General features: G+C 37.3%; 2 pseudogenes; both read right to left on the reverse strand.

Moving 5' to 3' along the window:
* Window positions 1-1004: 1004 nt before the first annotated feature.
* Window positions 1005-2861, reverse strand: LOC143577059 (protein VAPYRIN pseudogene; annotated as a pseudogene).
* An 18234-nt stretch (window positions 2862-21095) lies between these two features.
* Window positions 21096-21392, reverse strand: LOC143577870 (dehydrin HIRD11 pseudogene; annotated as a pseudogene).
* Between the last annotated feature and the right edge of the window lie 464 nt (window positions 21393-21856).

Here is a 21856-nt window from a genome sequence, read left to right on the forward strand (position 1 = left end):
TATTCAAATAAATGGGTCGATGTGGGTTGGTGTCCTAAGAAAATGTGGCAGGTTTTGGATCAAAACGGGTTTCCGCACGATACAAGTTTCGGCACGAAACGAGTTTGAGATTGGAACGAGTTCGGTTCAAGTTTTAAGCCAACACGAGTTTTCACACATGACGGATTGGGTTTTGGTTTCTTTTTGGTCGATTCCGAACTTGTTTTTGGTTTTCTGTTTCGTTTTTGTCCGTTTTTTAGTTTCGTTTTTGTTCGATTTCAGTTTTTTTAGTTTCGTTTTGAACGATTTTTTGATTTCGATTGATTTGGTTCGGTTTTGGCTTTTTGTTTCATTTCCGTCGACTTTTGTTTCATTTGATTCCGAACTCTTTTTTTTTTATTTTTTTTTTATGGAAAGAGGACAACGGAGAAAACATTTTAGTTTTTTTACTTTTTTTGTTTTTGAGTTATAAATTTTTTTTTATTATTTTTTGAATACTTTTTTAGGGGTTTTTGTTCTTAATAGGAAACCTCTTAGAAAAAAAATTCAAAAAAAATAATAAAAAAAATCATAACTCGAAATATAAATAAAAAATAAAAAATCTAAAAATACTAAAATGTTTCCGCCGCTATTCTCGTTAAAAAAAAAAGAAAAAAAAACGTTCCGACCCTAACCTATTACCCAAACCAAAATAACCCTTTTTTTTAGTTGACCCATTCTGACCCAAACCCGTTGCAACCCAAACCCATTTCAACCCATGACTCGTTCGACCCAACCCAACTCATTTGCCTCTACGTAAAACAAAAGCGAAACATTAAGAGGACAACAAACTATTCAAGAATTCAGTATACATTTTTGGTACTAGTACAAGAATGAACAACTACATGCAATAATTAAGGATTCGATTTGCTTAATCATAGCTAACTAATGATTCGAGTCGTGGAAACAACCTCTTACAGAAATGCAGGGTAAATATTCGTACATCAAACCCAAGTCGGCCCGACACGTGGACCAATCAAGGCTAGCTAAAACATTGCCAATGGTGAAGTAGACCTTTCAAACCCATCAAATGCTTTAGCTCGTGTAGTCTTCTTTTTCATCAAACCCATATCCTTATCGGGCCTGCGACCCGTTTTATTCGCAAATGCGGGTGGTGAGTGTCTACCAACATTTTTGATTTCATCCTTGTTTGCACCTCCATTGATGAGTATTCTTGTAATCCCTACATAGTTTAACGAATCCGCTATTTGCATCGCGGTCACGCCTTTGTTGGTTCTTGCTTTTACATCCGCGCCTTTCTTCACTAGCAATTCAAGAACATCTGCATTGCCTAATTCAACTGCGCAATGCAAAGCCGTGTACCCGTCTCCATCCCTTGAGTCAAGATTCGCACCCTTCTCGATCAAGAGGCGGACCACATCCGTGTAGCCTTTGAACGAGGCTCGGTGCAAAGCGGTCCACCCGTGTTGGTCCAGCCCATTAATAGCGGCCCCGCTGTCAAGAACTCGATTGACGGTTCTCACTTCGCCTTTTCTTGATGCAAGACATAACCGGTCCCCGAGCCCGAGCATGTCAAAGAGCCTCGTGTGCCCGTGATCTTTTGCCAAGTCGTAAGCGGTTTTCCCATATCGGCTACGGATGTCTTTGTTAGCTCCTTTGAGTAGTAGAAGCTTGACCATGTTGTCATCGCCCTGAGCCGAAGCTATATGCAATGGGGTCTCGCTGTCGGCTAAGTTTGCTACATCGGGATTTGCTCCAGCGGTCAACAAGACTCGAGCACAATCCCGTCTCCGCTCCTTCACCGCAAGGTGTAAAGCAGTGTTCCCGTCTTTTGTAACCGCATTTACTTTAGCTCCTTTTAATAAAAGAAGCTTCAGAACGTCCACATGGCCTCCACCAGTAGCAATGTGCAGTGGGCCCCATGTGGATGACTCTGACCTCTCAGTGTTAGCTTGGTGAGCTAGTAATAACTCAACAATCAAGCTATCACCTGAGGCGGCTGCATCCTCAAGTGGACTTGTACCTGATCGACTTCTAGCCTCAATATCTGGCTCGAATTCAAGTAGCACCTGGACTAGGTCAGCTCGGCCTTGTGAGATCACCAAGTGGAGTAACGTTTGACCTTCTTCGTCAACCGAGTCAACGGTTTTCCAATCGGGGTTACTCTTTTCTAACACATCCCTTATTTCACCCATGTGCCCATTCTTGACAAGTCTAGTTATCACCATTGAGCCAACAAACATGACCCTAATACCACTATCAACAAACACTTGCTTCTTTCTTGTAGTAAACCACTCAATAGGGACTGAATCATGGGTCGATGACGAGTTTTTAACCGCTGCTCCAGGTACCACCACACTATGTAACAAAAACGAATCATCACAATAAGGAAACGACGCCGGGAGACTTGAACCTGGAGAGAAGTCATATGTAATCTCTACGGTAAGCGTTGTTAGTGGAGATATGATCCCGGATTGTGGTCGGATGGTGTAACGAGCCTTGTTCATTGGTTGCAACCGAAAAGCTACCGGCATTGTGTACATAACGTTTCGCAAAGTAAGCTGACCGTAACACTTTTGACCTTGTTCGAGTCGTATTGCAACCACGCTAGACAGCGCGAGGCTTATCAACCGGTCCATGATCTTCCCTTACGATTACTGAAAAAAGAAGCAAGATTTTATGACCAAGAGTGCATCGGTACGTATGTAAATAAGAAGGTTAAAAGAGTGCCGGCTTCACTAGGGACTTCCAAATGGTGGTGCTAATAACAATGTTGAATTGTTGTATTAGGTGTACCTTTTCCCTTAATTAATTTATGTCACTTTCATCATTGTGTTTTATATAATCCCCTTTGTACTATGCACACACTTTTTATTGTAGACAAACTACAACATCTCAATCTTCATATTCCATTCGGTCTAAAAATGAAACACTTTTTAAGGTAACTTCGGAAAATTGTAATGTTTAATCGATATTATATATTTCTTTACTTGTTAATCGATTGAATCTAGACTTGAGATATCTGCTGATCCTCCTGTAAGCAAAATTTCTATCATATAAGGTATTTAACCGAGCAAGTTTGTTGTAGTTTAATCGTATAATCGCCGTCATTAGAGTGACCACGGTTTTATGACTGTAATTGAAAAGTTTCGTTTTAATCGCAAGTTCGTTTGTAAATGAACGAATAGGTTGGTGAGTATTTAGATTTCTTATTTTGCTTTTGTTAGAAAAATGTGTGAAGACATGTTATTAATAAGTTATGTGAAACTATTGGAAGATATTGTATTATTTAATTTTTATGATTAAAATGATAGGTGGTTCTTTAAGATTTGTGAAATTTAAGGTCAAACAAAGTGACAAAGGTGGGATCAAGAAGTAGGTTAAAACCTTTGGTTATGTTGCTAATATTCCTTATGTTGGCAATTGTCTTTATGTATGGTGTTGTTTCTGTCACAAACATAGGCTGAAATCTTCATCTTATTAAACACAATCAGTCAATTACAATCAAACTTGATTTCAATATGAAATCAAGTATAAGCCAAACTCCAATGAAGATATCAAAAACAACCAGAAGAGAACTGAACTCAAATCATCAACAAGATGATTTGAATAATAAAGAAAAACTCTTAATAATTCTGAAAATAGAAGAGATGAAAGCGTAACCTTTTTGATGAACAACTAGTAAGAGAAAGTAACCATAATGTTGTAAATGAACCGTCTGTTTTCTTCTTTTCACAGGCCCTCCATATTATTTGTTAGGTTTAGTGTAATGGGCCGGGCTTCTAACTTGGACTCGTAATCTTGGACACATAAACTTCTAGCAGCCCAAATGTAGTTCCAGCTTCCAGGCCCAAACGCTCTTTTAGTTTAGACACCACTCAGCAACAATATTACATAAACAAATATAACAAAAAGAATATTAGTAACTATAAAATATACAAGTGAAGAGATAAATTTAGCATATCTAATGTTATCTTTTAACAGTTTCAATTGTCCAAAATGTGCATATTTGATATTCCCAACAAAGGAACTAGTTCTATAAACTATTACAAAGTAGAGGTCATTATTTGTGGATTTTGTCAAATGAAATTTTAACTTTGATACTTTATTGCATTCTCTACATAAAAAGAGACAAAAATGTTGTACATTTTGTAAATGGATGGTTAACATACGTTTAAAGGATCGTGATCAAGAAAAATATGATGAGAAGGGTGTTAATATTTCAATCGATTTTTATATATTTTATTATCACTACTTAAAAACTTCTACATCTCATTCCATATACAGTTTTATTTATTTATATTCAGTTAAATAACAGTACTTCTGATCATCATGCATTATTTTAACAATTTGTTCGTATTAACCGAACACAAATTGATTGATTAGGATGGACCATGTCTCAATGGTTTCTTCAAGACGTTAAGGGGATGCCACTATCCATTTTGGCGCCCAACTTTTGTGAGCTTGTTTTCAGGGCCGGCTCAGGCATAGGGCAATGTGAGCAATCGCCGAGGCACTTAATTTTCGACGGCACAAAATTTTATTTTATCTATATATTTTTATGAAAAAAAATATGTATATTTAATGTTTAACCCTAATTATAGATTAACAAACTTGGTCTAGCGGCAAAAAGGTATGATTCCCAACCAAAAGGTTGTAGGCTCTAGTCTCACTTGAGATACTTTTAAGCTTATTTTATTACAAAAGGTTTACCAAGTAAGCCCATTTAATTGTTTAAACCAAACAAAAAACCATTTACGTAAGGCTTAAATTTTTTTTGCTTATATTATTTCGTTACTTATTATGGTTTACGGGCTTTTTTATTTCAACTCGGCCGAGGCATATAAATTCGAAGATGGCCCTGCTTGTTTTGGTACATATAACGCCCAAAAATCTCATGATGTGGCTTTGGCACTGTGGTGTTTAACGCCCACAACTCGTAGCCATATGACATCATGAATACATGTTTATTATCTTATACAAGGAAAACTAGCTGTTAGATATATATATTAGCGGAATAATGCTATTAAAACCACCTATAATAAAAAGCACATAATATGCAAAATATACCTTTGCACTTCTAAAACGTTATTTTTGTAATAACTTCAAGTTTCTAGCTATTTGATATAGTAGCTGTTATATTTTTTAAGATTATGTAATATTAATATTTTCATTTCGATTCAGGTTGCTTGTTTGGATGATCAAACATGTACCACCTTATACCATATCCGTTTCTAACCTACTAATTTTTTTTAATGTAATCCGATAATTGAATATGTGTCCTAGATGTTTCTTTCACGGTTATTATTCGGATTCTTTTTCATCCTACTTAATTTTACACAATCAAAATTGAATAATGTTATGCCCAAATCTGACAAAAACATAACAGTAAAGAGAGTCGAGTGAATTTTTCTGACAAAAACATAACAGTAAAGAGAGCTGAGTGAATTTTTGTTATTTTCCTCAAATTTTGATGTAATATTCATTATCTAGTTTTATTTTTCAAATTAATATAAACAAACTCACAATCACTTGGAAGATAACCTTGTATATAAAGTAATAGAATCATGTGGTTTTCGTGATTCGTTTACAAAATTCTTGGTTGTCTACCACACGCACCCACGCAATTTACAAGCATATATCTCGATCCACCCAAATGCATGTATCAACTAATGACTTGGAGTCATGTTACGGGTGTTTAAAAATTGTTGAAACTCAAACCATCCAAAATGAAGCAAGCCGACTAGTTCGGCCGCTTTGAGACTACTCGTGTAAATTGAACTGCCCGTTTGACATTTATTGGTTCATATTTTTTCTTTTCATTTTTTGAGTATGTTGTAATTGTTATGAATATCTATTTTACAATCAAGATTCATCCATCTAGATCTTCCAAGCAAGTGGATGAGCACTTTGTCAAACTTATTTTTTTGAAAAGGCGGTATTTTATAAAAATAAATAAAAACAGTCCTAGCAAATAGCTAGAACAAAAAAACATAAAACATTACAAATACAATAGAGGGTTCTTAAGCCACTCGATCCTAGAAATATTACATTTACGATTTCTGCTACTATACCATAAGAACGAGAAATTTAAAATTTCATCAAATATCGTTTCTTTGTTATGCCGATTCTTCTCAAATACCAAGTCATTTCTGAATCTCCAAATAATCCACCAAGTGACAAATATAATAATCCCGATCATATCTTTCTTATGAGTTTGGACTCTTAAAGTGTCCCACCAAGACATCAGCTCAATCGGAGCCAAAGAGGAAGACAACGGTAGGCCAAGCCAAGAAGCAACAAGACCCCAAATCCGATTAGCCACCGAGCACATACCGAAAACATGGTCAATAGACTCCTCATGATCATTACAGATAGGACATAAAGAACTCGGAATGTCTATACCCTTACTCACCAGATTGACTCTCATAGGAAGTCTCTTAAGTAACACCCTCCAAGCACAAATATTAACTTTTTTAGGAAGAAATTTGAACCATATTGTCTTTCGAGCCCACGAAAGAAGAATAAATTCATCAATAACCTTCCTTACACCCTTAACCGTGAAGTCTGTCATATCCCCAAAACTCCAAATCCATCTATCTTGAGAATCCGTTAAACTTACATGTCCTAACTCCACCATCAAATTATCAAATTGTTCACTTTCTCTCCCCCCTCTAATCTCTCTTCTCCAATTCCAAGAACCACCGTCTGCCCTTTGATTAACAAAACATTGCTTGTCCATTTCCAACGCATAAAGGCGAGGATATTTGACCGCCAACGTACTACTTGTCCCCCAACAGTCTAACCAAAATCTAGTTTCTTGACCATTTCCTATCTTTTTTTGAACAGCCGAAAGAGGAATTACTTCTAAATCGTGTAGTTTATTAAATGAGTTACACATAGACGACCACACACCCGACCCTAACCCACTATTTTCACGATAGTTAGGATTCATTTCAACTCCATATATGGCTTTGATCAACTTAACCCACACACAATTGCTATCTGAAACAAACCTCCAACGCCACTTTTGTAAAAGAGCCTTGTTAAATGCCTCCAAGGAACCAATCTCGATACCTCCTTTCTCTTTAGAGGCCAACACTTGTTTCCAAGACACCCAATGAATTTTTCTTTCGTCATTTTTAAAACCCCAAAAGAACCGAGACCGAATTCTTTCCAAAACCTTCAAAACACTTGGAGGCACAACGAATAGGGAAAAGAAATAAATTCCCAAGGCTCCAAGGAACGAAGTGTTTAAAAGAGCTCTAGCTCCAATAGATAATAAATTCGACTTCCAAACCGAAAGACGAGTTTTGAATTTATCTATGATAACCTTCCAATCTTCAACCCTTTTCATACTCGAACCAACCGGTAAACCCAAATAGGTGAAGGGAATTTTAGCCGGAAGACAACCTGTCGAAGAAGCACGTAAAACCACCTCCTCATATGGGACCCCCACTCCATATAAATTAGATTTGAATAAATTTAACTTTAAACCTGAAGCCAAATAAAAACAATTCAAGATCTGAACAATACCATTTATATTTGCCTCCGACCATTCCCCTAGACATATAGCGTCGTCAGCATAAAATAGATGAGATATCCGCCCTCCATTTCTACCAATTCGAGCTCCTTTAAAAATACCCGCTTCAATAGCATCCTCCATGGCCACATGTAACCCTTCCATAGCTATTAAAAAAAGAAACGGAGATAAAGGATCACCTTGACGTAAACCTCGATGCATCTCGAATTCCAAAGTCGGGCTTCCATTAACAAGAATTGACATACGAGCCGATCCCAAACACGCTTTAATCCAAGAAATCCATTTCATTTGAAAGCCCATGTGTTCCATCATCTTAAACAAAAAATTCCACGATAAAGAGTCATACACTTTTTCGAAATCAATTTTGAATATCATCAATTTTTTATTCCGCTTTTTGAACCACTCAACCACTTCATTCATAATTAACGAACCATCTAAAATTTGCCTTCCTTTTATGAAAGCGGTTTGTTCCGGGCTAATAATTGAAGGAATGACCTTACTTACTCGATTTGCCAGAATTTTAGCTACCACTTTATAAACAGCTCCGATAAGGCTAATAGGACGAAAATCTTTGACAAGAACCGGACTTTGCACCTTAGGAATCAATGTAACAAAAGCGGAGTTACAATTTTTTGGAAAGGAAGCTTCCAAAAAAAATTGTTGAACCGCCTCAAAAAAATCCGCCTTCATAATGTCCCAAAATTTTTTAATAAAAGCAAACGAGAAACCGTCCGGTCCCGGCGACTTATCTGAACCACAACCCCAAACCGCCAATTTCACTTCCAACATAGTGACCTCAGAAACTAAAAAATCATTATCATCCGGTGATAAAAATTTTAATTTATTACTTCTTCTAACAACCTCCACCCCATCAAAAGGTTTAAATCTCTTCGAGTAAAAATCGAAAAAGACCTGCTTCACTTGAAGAGGATCTATAATCCACTCTCCCTTATCTTTAACTCCTGAAATGTTCATTTGTTTCCGCTTCTTTTTTAACAAAGCATTAAAAAATTTTGAGTTTTCATCACCTTCCAGAGACCATTTATATTTAAGTTTAATCGCCATTTCTTTGTTCTCAAGATGATTCAACTTCTCCAACTCGAGAAGCAAATCATTTCTCTCCTCAAATACCCGTTCGTCTATCAAGCCTGTTTCAATCTTATGTTCACAATCAATCAACTCAGATTCCAATCTCACCTTATCTTTTGAAGATTTTTCTTTGTTTACTTTCACCCAACCTTTTATTCTTTCTTTGAGTAACTTCAGTTTGTTTTTAACCTTAACGAGACCTCTACCAACAACCTCCTCCTTCCAAGCATCTTCCACCACCTTATCCAGCCCCTCCCATTCAAACCAGGAATTAAAAAATTTAAACGGTATACGACCAAAGTTTACCTCATTCATTTGAATCATGATGGGTCTATGATCCGAACAACCCGAAGGCAGAATCGTTGCCGCCAAAGACGGCATCACCTCCAATAATTCTTCAGAAATTAAAACTCTATCAAGTTTACTTAACTTTTTACCCGAGAAGCCAACCCGAGTAAATTTAAAACCACCTAGAGGCATATCGAATAAACCAATCCGATCAATAAACGAGTTAAAATTCGAAGCATTTACTTTATGGAAAACGGTCCCCATTCTCTCCGACGGATACCTACAAGAATTAAAATCCCCAAAAATAAAATATAAACCCGGATTATTCCTTTTGAACGAAGAAATAACCTCCCATAAAATAAGTTTTTAACTCTCTTCTTGAGGCGCGTAAACATTCACCATATAAACCCAGACCTTTAACTTAACCCATAACCCTTCCACTATAAGCACATTGTCAAAACAAAATATTTTTGATTTAACGAACACCGAAGGATCCCAAATAGAAATAATTCCACCTGATTTCCCCCGCGCATTCACTGTAGCAAAATCAAAAAAATAGTTCCCCCACATAGACCGGACATAAAATAAATCCACAGACGTCATTCTCGTTTCTTGGAGACCTAAAAAATTTACCCCCTCCGCTCGACAAAGATTGGCCACCCACTTCCTTTTAATCGCCTTACCCACCCCACATATATTATTAGTTAAGATATTCATTGATCCACCTTGTGTTCTCCAGTCCTGCTGATTAATTTGTTAAGATCCGCCTTAGTACCTTCCATTTTGTATCCAAGAACCTTTCCCACCTCTATAAGATCTGTCAAACCATTAACAAAAGAAAACCCACTAGTTTCTTTAACCTCCTTTCCTTTGTACCTAGAGTGACCCTTTTTGCCCGAAAATGATCCTCCTTTACTACCCCCTTCTGTTCCAACCGAGCTCCTAATCGGACTATGAAACCGTATTCCACCAATCCCGGTGGAACTGAAGAGCTCCTTGATCGTACATTCCCCGCCTTTAGTTTTTTCTTAACTTCATTCTGCCTCAATGAAGTTTTCTCAACATAAGATATTTCTTCCTCTACGTTCCTTACCGCATCCTCGTTAGCATCTTCATTAAACTCCTTAACCGAATCTTCCGACTCCAAATCATTCGTTTCAAAAATGTCTTCGTCGTCCCCCTCGCAAGATCCTTCCACCGTATCATCCTCCGATGGAGCACCACGGTTAATTGAAGGTGACCACAGTGAAAGTTCTTTGATCTCCACTTCATAATCTTCCTTATCAATTACCACCCGAACCTTTTCGTTTATAGTAGACATTACCTTTGTTCTTATTGTAACTCTACCTGTCGCGCAACTTTCATCTTTGTCGTCATCCCGGAACAACAAGTCACCCCATTTCTTGACTACCTTCCTATAACTCTCCTCTGTCCATGCACATAAAGGCAATCCAATTACTTCTAGCCACACTATTCTTTCATCAAGGATGAAATTATTATCCACCTCGTTCAACAGTTTAAAAAAAACTGTCACTGCAGTAGTATTACGAAACCTGAATAAAGTATCTGCTGTGGGGAATTCTAGTAACACCCATTGCCCACCAACATATGTTACCTCCACATCTTCAAAACCTTCTTTAGCACAAATATTGATAATATTATCAATGCATTGGATATCAACAACATATCCCATAACACAACATGAGTCCTCTGTGTAAAGTCTCAAATCACTTTTACCCAACTCTATAATCTCCATCTGCTTATTATGGTTACTATTTACTAGTAACCCCTCATTTCCATTTTTTCTAGTAAGACCCCCTTTAACCACATTAGCATAAGAAGACTTTAGATTAAGATCCCCATATTTAAAATTATCCCCTGATATCAAAGTTTCTCCATGTGGAACATTCCTACCATGGTGAAATCCTCCAACCCCTCTTTTACCCCCTTCTTTCCTCCCAAACATTGCAACAGAAGCATACAACCGATAGTTTCCAAACCAAATAGACCTAAGATTGACAACCAATTCGTCTGTATTTTTAACTTTCAAAAACCGGACAAACCCGAAATGTCTACCTCGCTTGGATAATTTGTTGGCAATGAAAACATCTGCCACCAATCCCCACTGTTGACACTCACGACGGAGCTCCAAACTAGAGATTTTATCCGGGAAATTTGTTACAAAGATTGAAGTCGATATCGCACTTACCTGATTAACCCTAGGATCTTTACTTGTTTCGAGCGGCACCTCTGTTGTGTCTTTCTTCCTTTCACTCTTCTTGGTACCCTGTTGGCATTCGTCATTGGATTGTTGATCTTCAGAAACCCTAGTTTTTTCGCCTGTGCCCATTCTTCCTTTACTCTTGGATAGATTTTAATGTGTGTACTTTTGATAATTTGCCATACTACTGTATAAAATAAACTTCATTTAATATCTTATTTATTATCTTACTTTAAAATAATTAATATTATACATATATATAACCGTTATTAAACGGGTATAAAATTACCCTATAAATTTTCAATTTTCAATTTTCAATTTCATTTCTTTCACCATAAACACTCTTCAACTCAAGATTACTCAAGATAATTTTCAAGAAATGATCCATCCGGTTTTGGTGTTAACCACCATAATGCTGATAATCTTATTGTTCTTAATTTGTAATCTCTCACCTAAGGAGTTTGATTTTTTCATTTTCCTTTATCTATTTCTAACTCTACCTTTGTATTTTCTTTCAATTTTAATAAGTATGTAATCCTAATGTTTATCTTATTTGTGTTTAGTAATAAAATGGAAAACATCGCAAAACTTGAATTTCCGGCTCATAACATCACCGGAGATAATTATATGCCGTGGACGGCACATGTTAAACGACATCTCAAATCAATGGGTGTTTTGAAAACGATAATGGAGGGAAATAATTGCGAAAAACGAGACAAGGCAAAAGCAGATGTCTTCCTCCACGAACACATTGACGAGATGTTACAATTTGAGTATTCAAATTATGAGGATCCATACGTTTTGTGGAAAGATTTGAAAAGCAGATTTAACCATCAAAGGGTAGTTCTACTTCCCACTGCTAGAGATAAATGGAACAATCTCAGGTTTCAAAAAAGTAAATGAGTATACCTCTGCTTTGTTCAGAAAATGCTCAATCCTCCGATTTTGTGGGCAAACTGTTACTGAGGAGGATATGTTGGAGAAAACTTTCTCCACATTTCATGCATCAAATATAAATTTGCAACAACAATATAGGTTGCAAAATTTTAAAAGATATTCCGATCTAAATTTATTTCTCCTTGTAGTAGAAAAGAATAACGAGCTTTTAATGAAAAATCATCAATCTCGTCCCACCGGATCACTAGCAATCCCAGAAGCAAATGTTGCTACTAATAATGATACTAAAGACTCTGGGAAAAAGTGGGTATGAGGCTGTGGTCGTGGCCATATTGATAAAAAATCATTTTAATTGTCGAAACCGTCTTTTCAAAGGTAATAATAATTACTGAGGCAATTTTCATGGCCGTGGACGTGGTCGTGGCCGAAATCAAAGAACTATCAATTACCACGCTCCACAAAATAACAATTTCAACCAATACAATAAATAGAATGAAGCTGGTAGGTCCGAAAACAATGGCACTTCCTATTTTAGATGTGGAAGTACAAACCACTGGTCGAAGGCTTGTCGCACAGCTCCACATCTATGTGAATTATACCAAGCCTCTCTCAAAAGAAAAGAGAAGGAAGTGAACCATGTGGATAACTTTGAAGATCTCAATGTTGAGTTGAACACTGCAGACTTTGATGTGGAACTCTGAAACAAATGTTGCTTGGCCACAATAATTATATGCAACAACTAATGTGTTTCCTACTATCTTTAATTATGTGTTTTATCTTTAATTATGTGTTTTCCTTCATGTACTGTTTGTCTTTCAATAAAATAAAGTTCTAATTAAAATATCTTAATGTCTTTGTCATACACTTATTATTTTTCTTAATACTTTCAAGATTAAAATGAACATCAGTGGAGCACAAGATCAAACAAATGAAGAAGATATACGTATAGCGGATAGTGGAGCCACACATACTATACTTAGATCTAAAAAATATTTTTATGAAATGAAATCAACAAAAGGGATCGTGAATACAATATCAGGTCCTATAAACTTGATAAAAGGAGTGGGAAAAGCTAATTTAGCATTACCAAATGGTACAAAGCTCATAATAGAAAATGCTTTATTTTCCCCCAAATCAACAAGAAATTTATTGAGTTTCAAAAACATATATCATAATGGATATGATACTCAGTCAAGGACTGTTGGTAATGAAAAATATTTTCATATCATAAGCAAAGATCAGATATTGGAAAAACTGCAATGCTCCATTCTGGCTTACACTATACACATATTAATGTGTCGCAAGCACATATGGCAGTCAAAGAAAATTTTTGCGATCCTGGGACATTTAATTTATGGCATGACAGATTAGGTCATCCAGGATCTACAATGATGAAAAGAATAATTGAAAATACTCATGGGTATCCATTGAAATATCAAAAGATTCCACAATCAGATAAAATTCCTATGTGTACATCTTGTTCTCTCGGAAAATTAATTACAAGGCCTTCGTTTGTAAAAGTTGAAAAGGAATCACCTGTATTTCTTGAAAGAATTCAAGGAGAAATATGTGGACAAATTTATCCAGCATGTGGACTATTTAGATACTTCATGGTTTTAATAGATGCATCAAGTCGATGGTCTCATGTCTCTTTGTTATCAACTCGTAATATAGCATTTGCTAAATTTCTTGCACAAATTATTAAATTACGAGCACATTTCCCTGATTACACTATTAAAAGGGTGAGACTTGATAATGCTGGTGAATTTACATCACATGCTTTTAACGATTATTGCATGTCTATGTGAATTATAGTCGAACACCCCGTTGCTCATGTACACACACAAAATGGCTTAGCTGAATCATTGATTAAACGTCTACAGTTAATAGCTAGACCATTAATAATGAAAACAAAACTTCCTGTGTCTGTTTGGTGTCATGCAATTTTACATGCTGGCTTATTAATTCGTGTGAGACCAAGTGCAAATCATAAATACTCTCCCCTACAACTTGCCTCTGGCCAACAACCTAACATATCCCACATTAAAATTTTTGTATGTGCAGTGTACGTTCCTATTGCACCACCACAACGCACAAAAATGGGTCCTCAAAGAAGGTTGGGAATATATGTTGGATGCGAATCTGCTTCCATCATAAGATATCTTGAACCCTTAACGGGTGATGTATTTACAACACGTTTTGCTGATTGTCGTTTTAATGAGGCATTTTTCCCTACATTAGGGGGAGAAAAGAAAAAACAAGAAAATGATGTCTCATGGTATGTACCTACATGTTACATCTTGATCCAAAGACTAAACAATGTGAGACAGAGGTTCAAAAAATAATGCATCTACAAGAAATTGCAAATCAATTGCCTGATGCATTTACTGATACAAACAGAGTTACTAAACCTCACATACCAGCTGCTAATGCCCCAGCTCGAATTGAGATTCCAAATAATCAAGTAGATAACAAAATGGCTCATGAGTCTCAGAAACGTTTGAAACGTGGAAGACCTATCACTTCAAAGGATAAAAATCCTCGAAAAAGAAAATCTCTTGAAAAGGAAGTTAATCACAAAGTGAATGATCTTGATGAAACATTAAATACTAAAACCTCCCATGAGGAGGATGTTGATAATAATAAAGAAATGTCAATAAACTATGGTCAGACACGTATCTTGTGGAATCAAGGTGAAATGGAAAATATTGATGAAATATTTTCTTATTCTGTAGAAAGTGACATCATGAGTGGAGATGATGATCCTGAGCCAAAATCTATTAATGATTGTCAAAAGAGACATGACTGGGATAAATGGAAAGGCGCTATGCAAGCTGAATTAGATTCACTTAACAAACGAAAGGTTTTTGGACCTATTGTTATTACACCAAAGGTTGTAAGGCCAGTAAGGTACAAATGGGTTTTTGTACGAAAACGAAATGAGAAAAATGAAGTTACAAGATACAAAGCTAGACTTGTAGCTCAAGGTTTTTCAAAAAGGCCAGGGATTGATTATGAGGAAACATATCCCCTGTTATGGATGGAATAACCTTTAGATATTTAATCAGTTTAGCAGTCTTTAAAAATTTAGAGATGCGTCTTATGGACGTTGTCACAGCTTACTTGTATGGATCACTAGATAGTGACATATATATGAAAATTCCTGATGGATTTAAACTACCTGAAGCATTAAGCTCAAGGCCTAAGGAAATGTATTCCATCAAGTTACAAAGATCCTTGTATGGACTAAAACAATCTGGAAGGATATGGTATAATCGTTTGAGTGATTATTTGATAAGTAAAGGATACACAAATAATCTTATTTGTCCATGCGTCTTTATTAAGAAGACAACATCAGGATATGTGATCATAGCTGTGTATGTTGATGATCTAAATATAATTGGAACGCAAAAAGAAATCAATGAAGCAGTTGCTCTTTTAAAGAAAGAATTTGAAATGAAAGACCTTGGAAAAACAAAATATTGTCTTGGTTTACAAATTGAGCATATGCATAATGGCATACTTGTCCATCAGACAACTTATACTGAGAAACTCTTAAAGCATTTCAATATGGACAAAGCAAATCCTTTAAGCACCCCGATGGTTGTTAAATCACTCAATGTTGACAATGATCCATTTCGTCCTTGCGAGGATAATAAAGAGATTCTTGGTCCAGAGATACCATATCTCAGTGCAATTGGAGCTCTTATGTATCTTACTAACTGTACAAGACCTGACATTTCTTTTGCAGTTAATTTGTTAGCAAGATTTAGTTCATCCCCTATTAAAAGGCACTGGAACGGGATTAAACACATTTTTCGATACCTTCGAGATACTGTTGATTTAGGTTTGTTTTATTCTAACGATTCAAAAGAAGGGTTAATTGGTTATGCAGATGCAGGTTATTTGTCTGATCCACATAAAGCAAAATCTCAAACTAGATACATATTTAAGAATGGAGGAACTGAGATTTCATGGCGTTCACAGAAGCAAACACTTGTTGCAACATCTTTAAATCACGCTGATGTCATTGCACTGCATGAAGCTTCAAGAGAATGAGTATGGTTAAGATCTATGTCACGACACATATTGACCTCTAGTGGACTAGAGAAAGATCGAAGTCCAACTCCTATCTATGAAGATAATGCAGCTTGTGTCTCGCAGATGAAGGAAGGGTATATCAAAAGTGACAAAACAAAGCATATACCACCAAGATACTTTGAGTTTACTCGGGACCTTATTAAAGACAATCAGGTTGAGATGAGATATGTCCAATCAAGCAACAACTTAGCTGATCTTTTCACAAAAGCACTTCCCACAGCGACATTCCAGAAACACGTTCATGACATTGGCATGCGCCATGTACAGAGGATGTAACACCTTATATATTGCAACTTGAGGGGGAGCTACAAACTGCACTCTTTTTCCCTTAGCTAAGGTTTTTTCCCATTGGGTTTTCTTTAGCAAGGTTTTTAACGAGGCAATACTTGAAGACCCCAAAGTTTGCAAAGTGTCATCCAAGGAGGAGTGTTATGAATATCTATTTCACAATCAAGATTTACCCATCTAGATCTTCCAAGCAAGTGGATAAGCACTTTGTCAAACTTATTGATAATGTGTCATACTACATGACTATCAAATAGTTAATCTTGTCTAGAGAAAAAGTTAATCTTTTGTAGCATAAATACTAGCTCAATGTAAAGGAGAAAATACACTTCATACATACACATTTATAAGTGATACATTTCACTACTTTCTCTCTTTGCTAAATTTTTTAAAGTTCTCAAGTTTTAGCACTAATTTTGTGTTAATTCTTGTAAAAATCATAACAGTAATGTAATATATTACAATTTATAACCATCTTTTTCATTTTTAAACTTTAATATAAACTAAAAGGGGTTCTAAAAAAAAATTCGTTCGGTTTTAATTTCAATACTGAACTGGTCATGCCAAACCCGACTGGTTTGTTTTCCAAGAAAATTAAACTTGTCGCACGTCAAACGCCCTCCAAACTCGACTGGTTTATCATATTCAGGAACTATAGTTAGCACTTAGCATTGATTTATTATATAAATTTTTTAACCAAATCACTCCCGAACTTCACACGTAAACTATTTTTGTAAGTCACCCAAATATCATTTTTTAACGACCCTAATCTTACTTTACTGCACTTAAATCTGTGACACGTCTTAAATGAGTTTGAACCTAACACCTCTTGAATGATGGCATACTTTCTTGTCACTAGGCCACTGCTAGTGGCTTGGAGCTAAATATTATTCTAGTTTCTTTATTAAACAGACAATTTCAAGGTAAAATAAAAATGAAAACAACTTATAAAGATGGAGCATTTTTATTTGAGAAAGAATTGTAAAACAAAATTACATATATTTTGTAAATGTGATTCAAATTTTTCCATGATGTTTTTGGCAGCAATATATATTTATTATGATGTGATGGGTATTATTGTGTTACAAATCACTATACTTTAAAATGAAAATCACCATCTGCTGATGTGTCAGGTATCGAAAATCTCACTCATTTTGTAGCCTTTCACTACACATAATCTAAGATGACAATTGATACTGTATTATAAATAGCTTAGCTCATATATCATTATTATTATTTAAATCAAGTATTATATGATATTATTTAGGAGTTATGGAGTAACTGAAGAAACACTAGGTGACCCCGGGCAGATTATGGACAATCTGGGGGTTAAGTAATGTTTCCCACGAGGGTTAGGTACGGCAAAGAAGGAATGTTCTTCAGATGACCTGCAAAACAGACACTGTGAGCTCGTCACTGAGAAGGGGGGGTTCCTCCTTGTGACCACCCTCCGGCGTGAGAATCAGACTAGATTGCTCTGAATATAAGTGTATATTGAGAGAAATAGCTAGTGAAGGTAAGATACAAGATGATCATACCGTTCCAAGGTGTTGGAGTATTTATAGCCGAAGGTAGGTTTCCAAGCAGGTACAGCCAGCTGTATAATATTCATGTTCTACCAACTATGGGCTACGCACGTGCCATGCTGGTTGGTGGGTAGGCAGAGGCTGATAGTGACAAGGCCGGCTGTGTACTGTTCCCTTTCCACCAACTGCAGGCTATGTGCGTGCCACGACAAGGGTTGGTGAGTAGGCAGCGGCTAATAGTGACAAACAGTACTAGAGCATGCTCCTCGTACTGTTGTCGGTGAGCTGTCACCCTGTGATTGGTTCATGGGCTGCTTTGGTCAGATCTTGTCTATTTTGTCCATACCTTGGCAGGTATAGTACAAAAGATCTTCCAGAAGCATACGGACTGGCTCATTTGGGCGGGAGTATTCCCGCCTTGCTCATTCCTTCAGGTGACACTGAATTATTGAGAGTTAGTGCCTTGTGCGTGTAGCCTTGCTATTAGTGCGGGTAGCCTTCCCTGATGGCTTGTATCCGCAGCTGCGGGGACAGGTGGGGTACTTCACCATTGGGAGGCTTTCCCTGCGGAAACAGCTGGCGTACTGCGCGTAAGGTCTTCATCTCTGAGCATGGTGGGTCCTGCGGAACCAGTTGGTCCTTGCGCAGACGTCCCTCTTCAAGGTGAGTCTTGCGGGTCCAACTGAGCTCTGCTGGGACCTACCTCTTCAGTAACGTAGATATAGAGCAAATAATTGTAGATCGGCGTAGTTAATGAAGATATCTAAATTTTTAATATATGTTAATTTCAATGATTTTTTTCCCGTGTAACTTATTAATTAAAGATTTTCAGTAGCGGTAAAAACTATTAAAACTTCATTCACCGTTTAGTAGCAATTACACCCACCCATTAATTAGAGATCAACTATTAAAACTATCCATAACTCCTTTCTACTCTCTTAGGCTGAGGGGTGCGGAGCGCTAGTCAGGGCGCGTGAGGGACTTCGATAGCGCCCCGGGGCGCGAGAGCCACACCACCGGGGCGCGAGAGGGGCGCGAGAGGGGCGCGAGAGCGGAAAACGAGGCAGGCGCCAGGAGGCTCGCGCGCGTGAGTGGCTGTGGGAAATGGGAAAGAGCCGTTGGAAGGCTTTAATAATGAATAAAAATATTTTTTTTTTTTTAACAAAATCATCTATATATATCACAATACATATATCACAATACATATCAAACACAACCATTCTCACATACTACAACCAAAACGAATATCACACACCACACCCAAAACCCAAAATCACCCTATCTTCGAAACCTTTTTTTAAAAACATGTCTGGAAATTGGTACCCAAACCTAGATTCAGATTACCCTTACGACGATTTATGGTCGGCACCGGAACAACCGATGTTTTATTCGGGGTCGCAACAATCATCCGGCTTTCAACCATCCAACATGCAACCGTCTCCTAACTTTGTAGTTCCGGAGACACAAGAACCGGAACCAGAAGGTGAAGCTGCGGGACAAAGAAGACGCGTCCACCGGAAAAAACAACTTGCAACGGACGGGTCGGGTTCGGCTTCGACCGGAAGGGCGAAACGGAAAATCACTCCGTGGTCATCGGATGAGAAGGAAGCCCTGTGTCGGGCTTGGATAGCCATTTCTGAGGATCGGCGTTGCGGTAATTGTTTTAACGTTTTTAAAAATGATTGTAAATAAAAAGTTAAATAAAAAAGTTAAATGGCTTACAAATTTATTTACATAATTTTGCAGCCGACTACCAAAAGAGCAAGGTCTTTTGGACAAAGGTTAGGGAGACGTTCTATTCGCTCGTTGGGAGTACAGAGCGGAATCCCGATATGATTTCGGGTCGGTGGACCGAAATTAGAAAATTTGTCGGCTTGTTTACTAATCTGTTCAACAGGAACGCCGGTCGTATGAGACCAAGTGGCAGTGACGATTTGGCGGTCTATAATTTCACTGTCGAAGAGTGGAAGCAGGAGTGCCTGCGGAGGTATGGGGCGGTGAAGACGTGGGACGGTGTAAAGTTGTGGGAGAGGTTGAGAAGGTGTGCCAAGTGGGTTGAGCTGGTGGCGCCGGACCTTGATGCGGAAGTAGGGCCGAAACGGACTAAAACTAGTTCGTCTGGAGCGTACAGCACAACGGACGGGTCGGATTGCCGGGTTGGATTCGACCTAAACGTTGCGGGGGAGGAAACGTCTTCACCGCCGAGGAGGCGGCCATTGGGAAGGGACGCCAGGGGGAAAAAACCGGCTGAGGGGGAAGCCGTAAACATCAACGATCTTGTTGAATCCCTCAATAAATTCAACAAAACCCTGGAGGTGGTCTCTGTTGACAAAAAGGAAAAAAAAAGAATGAGAGATTTGGACTTCCTTGCAAGAGACTTCAGCCACCTAAATCCGGTCGACCAAATGCTGATGGAAAAACAAAAGGAACGTATCCGGAAGAGGTTGATCGAAGAAGACGAAGCCGAAGAATAAGAATAATGTTAATGTGTTTTTTTAATTTTTTTTAATTAATGTGTTTTTTTAATTTTTTAGTACTTTAATTTTTTTTATATATTAATGTGTTTTTTTAATTAATGTGTGTTTGTTTAAATAATTACTTGTTTTTTTAATAATACGTTTTTTTAATACATTTATAAAAAAATAAAAAAATAAACCGCTCGCGCCCCCTCTCGCGCCCCTCCACACCATGCCCCGGGGCGCTATCACCACTACCAATACCCATCTTATCAAGTTTCTCTCTCTGCCACACGTCACAATATTATTGGATGGCGCCCCCACTCACGCCCCCTCTCGCGCCCCCCACACCCCTCAGCCTTACCACATTTGTTTATTATTATTATTATTATTATTATTATTATTATTATTATTCCAAGAGAAAACCACTCTAATAACGCCTCTACCTTCATCTACACCACGCCATCCCCTGCAAAACCAAAACACACAATAACAATAATTAATTATCAACACACAAATAAAATCTGTTAATCATTTAATATTAGCGATTAAATTACAAGTTCAAATACGATCCGAAGACTTATTTTACGCTTCAAATCGTTAATATATATATTCAAATGTCTACCGCTTAAAATGTTGCACAGAGATGATGCTTGTCTACGTAGATCTTAAGACATATTAATATAATATTATATACACATACCGGTGACCTAATCGCTGTCGCTACTGCTACTGCTGCTGTCGCCGTCGCCGTCGTCATGCTCACCGACCTTAATCTTCTTCTTATCCTTCTTTTTCTTCTTCTCGCCTTCGCCGAAATGTTCCTTGATTCCGCCGTGGATCTTATCCTTTATCTTATCAACAATTCCTTTCTTGTGCTCCGGCTTGTGATCAGACTTGGACTCACCGTCGTGCTTCTTCTGCTCGGACTTGTGGTCGCCTTCGTGCTTCTTGTCGCCGCCGATGTGAAGTGCGTCTCCGATCTTGTTTATGATTACGGCCATTTTGATTTGGTGTGAGAAATAAGGACAATTGGAGTGAAGTTATATAGGGGAATGAGACGTCCACGTGGCCACGCGTGTCTACAAATATCTAATTACGAGAGGACGATTTGGACTATTTTAGCATTATACGTTTTTAATAACTAAATATTTATTGACTTTTATTGTTAAGCATGGAGTTTTTACCAAAATGAGTGGTGGGAAAAACTATTTATTAAAATAGGTTTTATTTATTTAATTTAATTATAAAAATAACATTTTTCTGTGTACATTCTTTCTCCTCATCATCTTTGAGTCTAGGGATGACAGTGAAACCCGAATCTGACAGGAAAACCCGAAACCCGATACAATTGGGACGGGTAATACCTGACCCATTAGGGTTTGGGACGAGTTTGGGATTAGTTTTGAAATTTTTCATGGGTTTGGGATTTGTAATATACCCAATTACCCGACCCGATTATATACCCAAT

The sequence above is a fragment of the Bidens hawaiensis genome, unplaced genomic scaffold (genome assembly GCF_021521415.1).
Source record: "Bidens hawaiensis isolate Kalapana, Puna unplaced genomic scaffold, B.hawaiensis_p1.1 tig00001461_1, whole genome shotgun sequence".
NCBI classification, from domain to species: Eukaryota; Viridiplantae; Streptophyta; class Magnoliopsida; order Asterales; family Asteraceae; genus Bidens; species Bidens hawaiensis.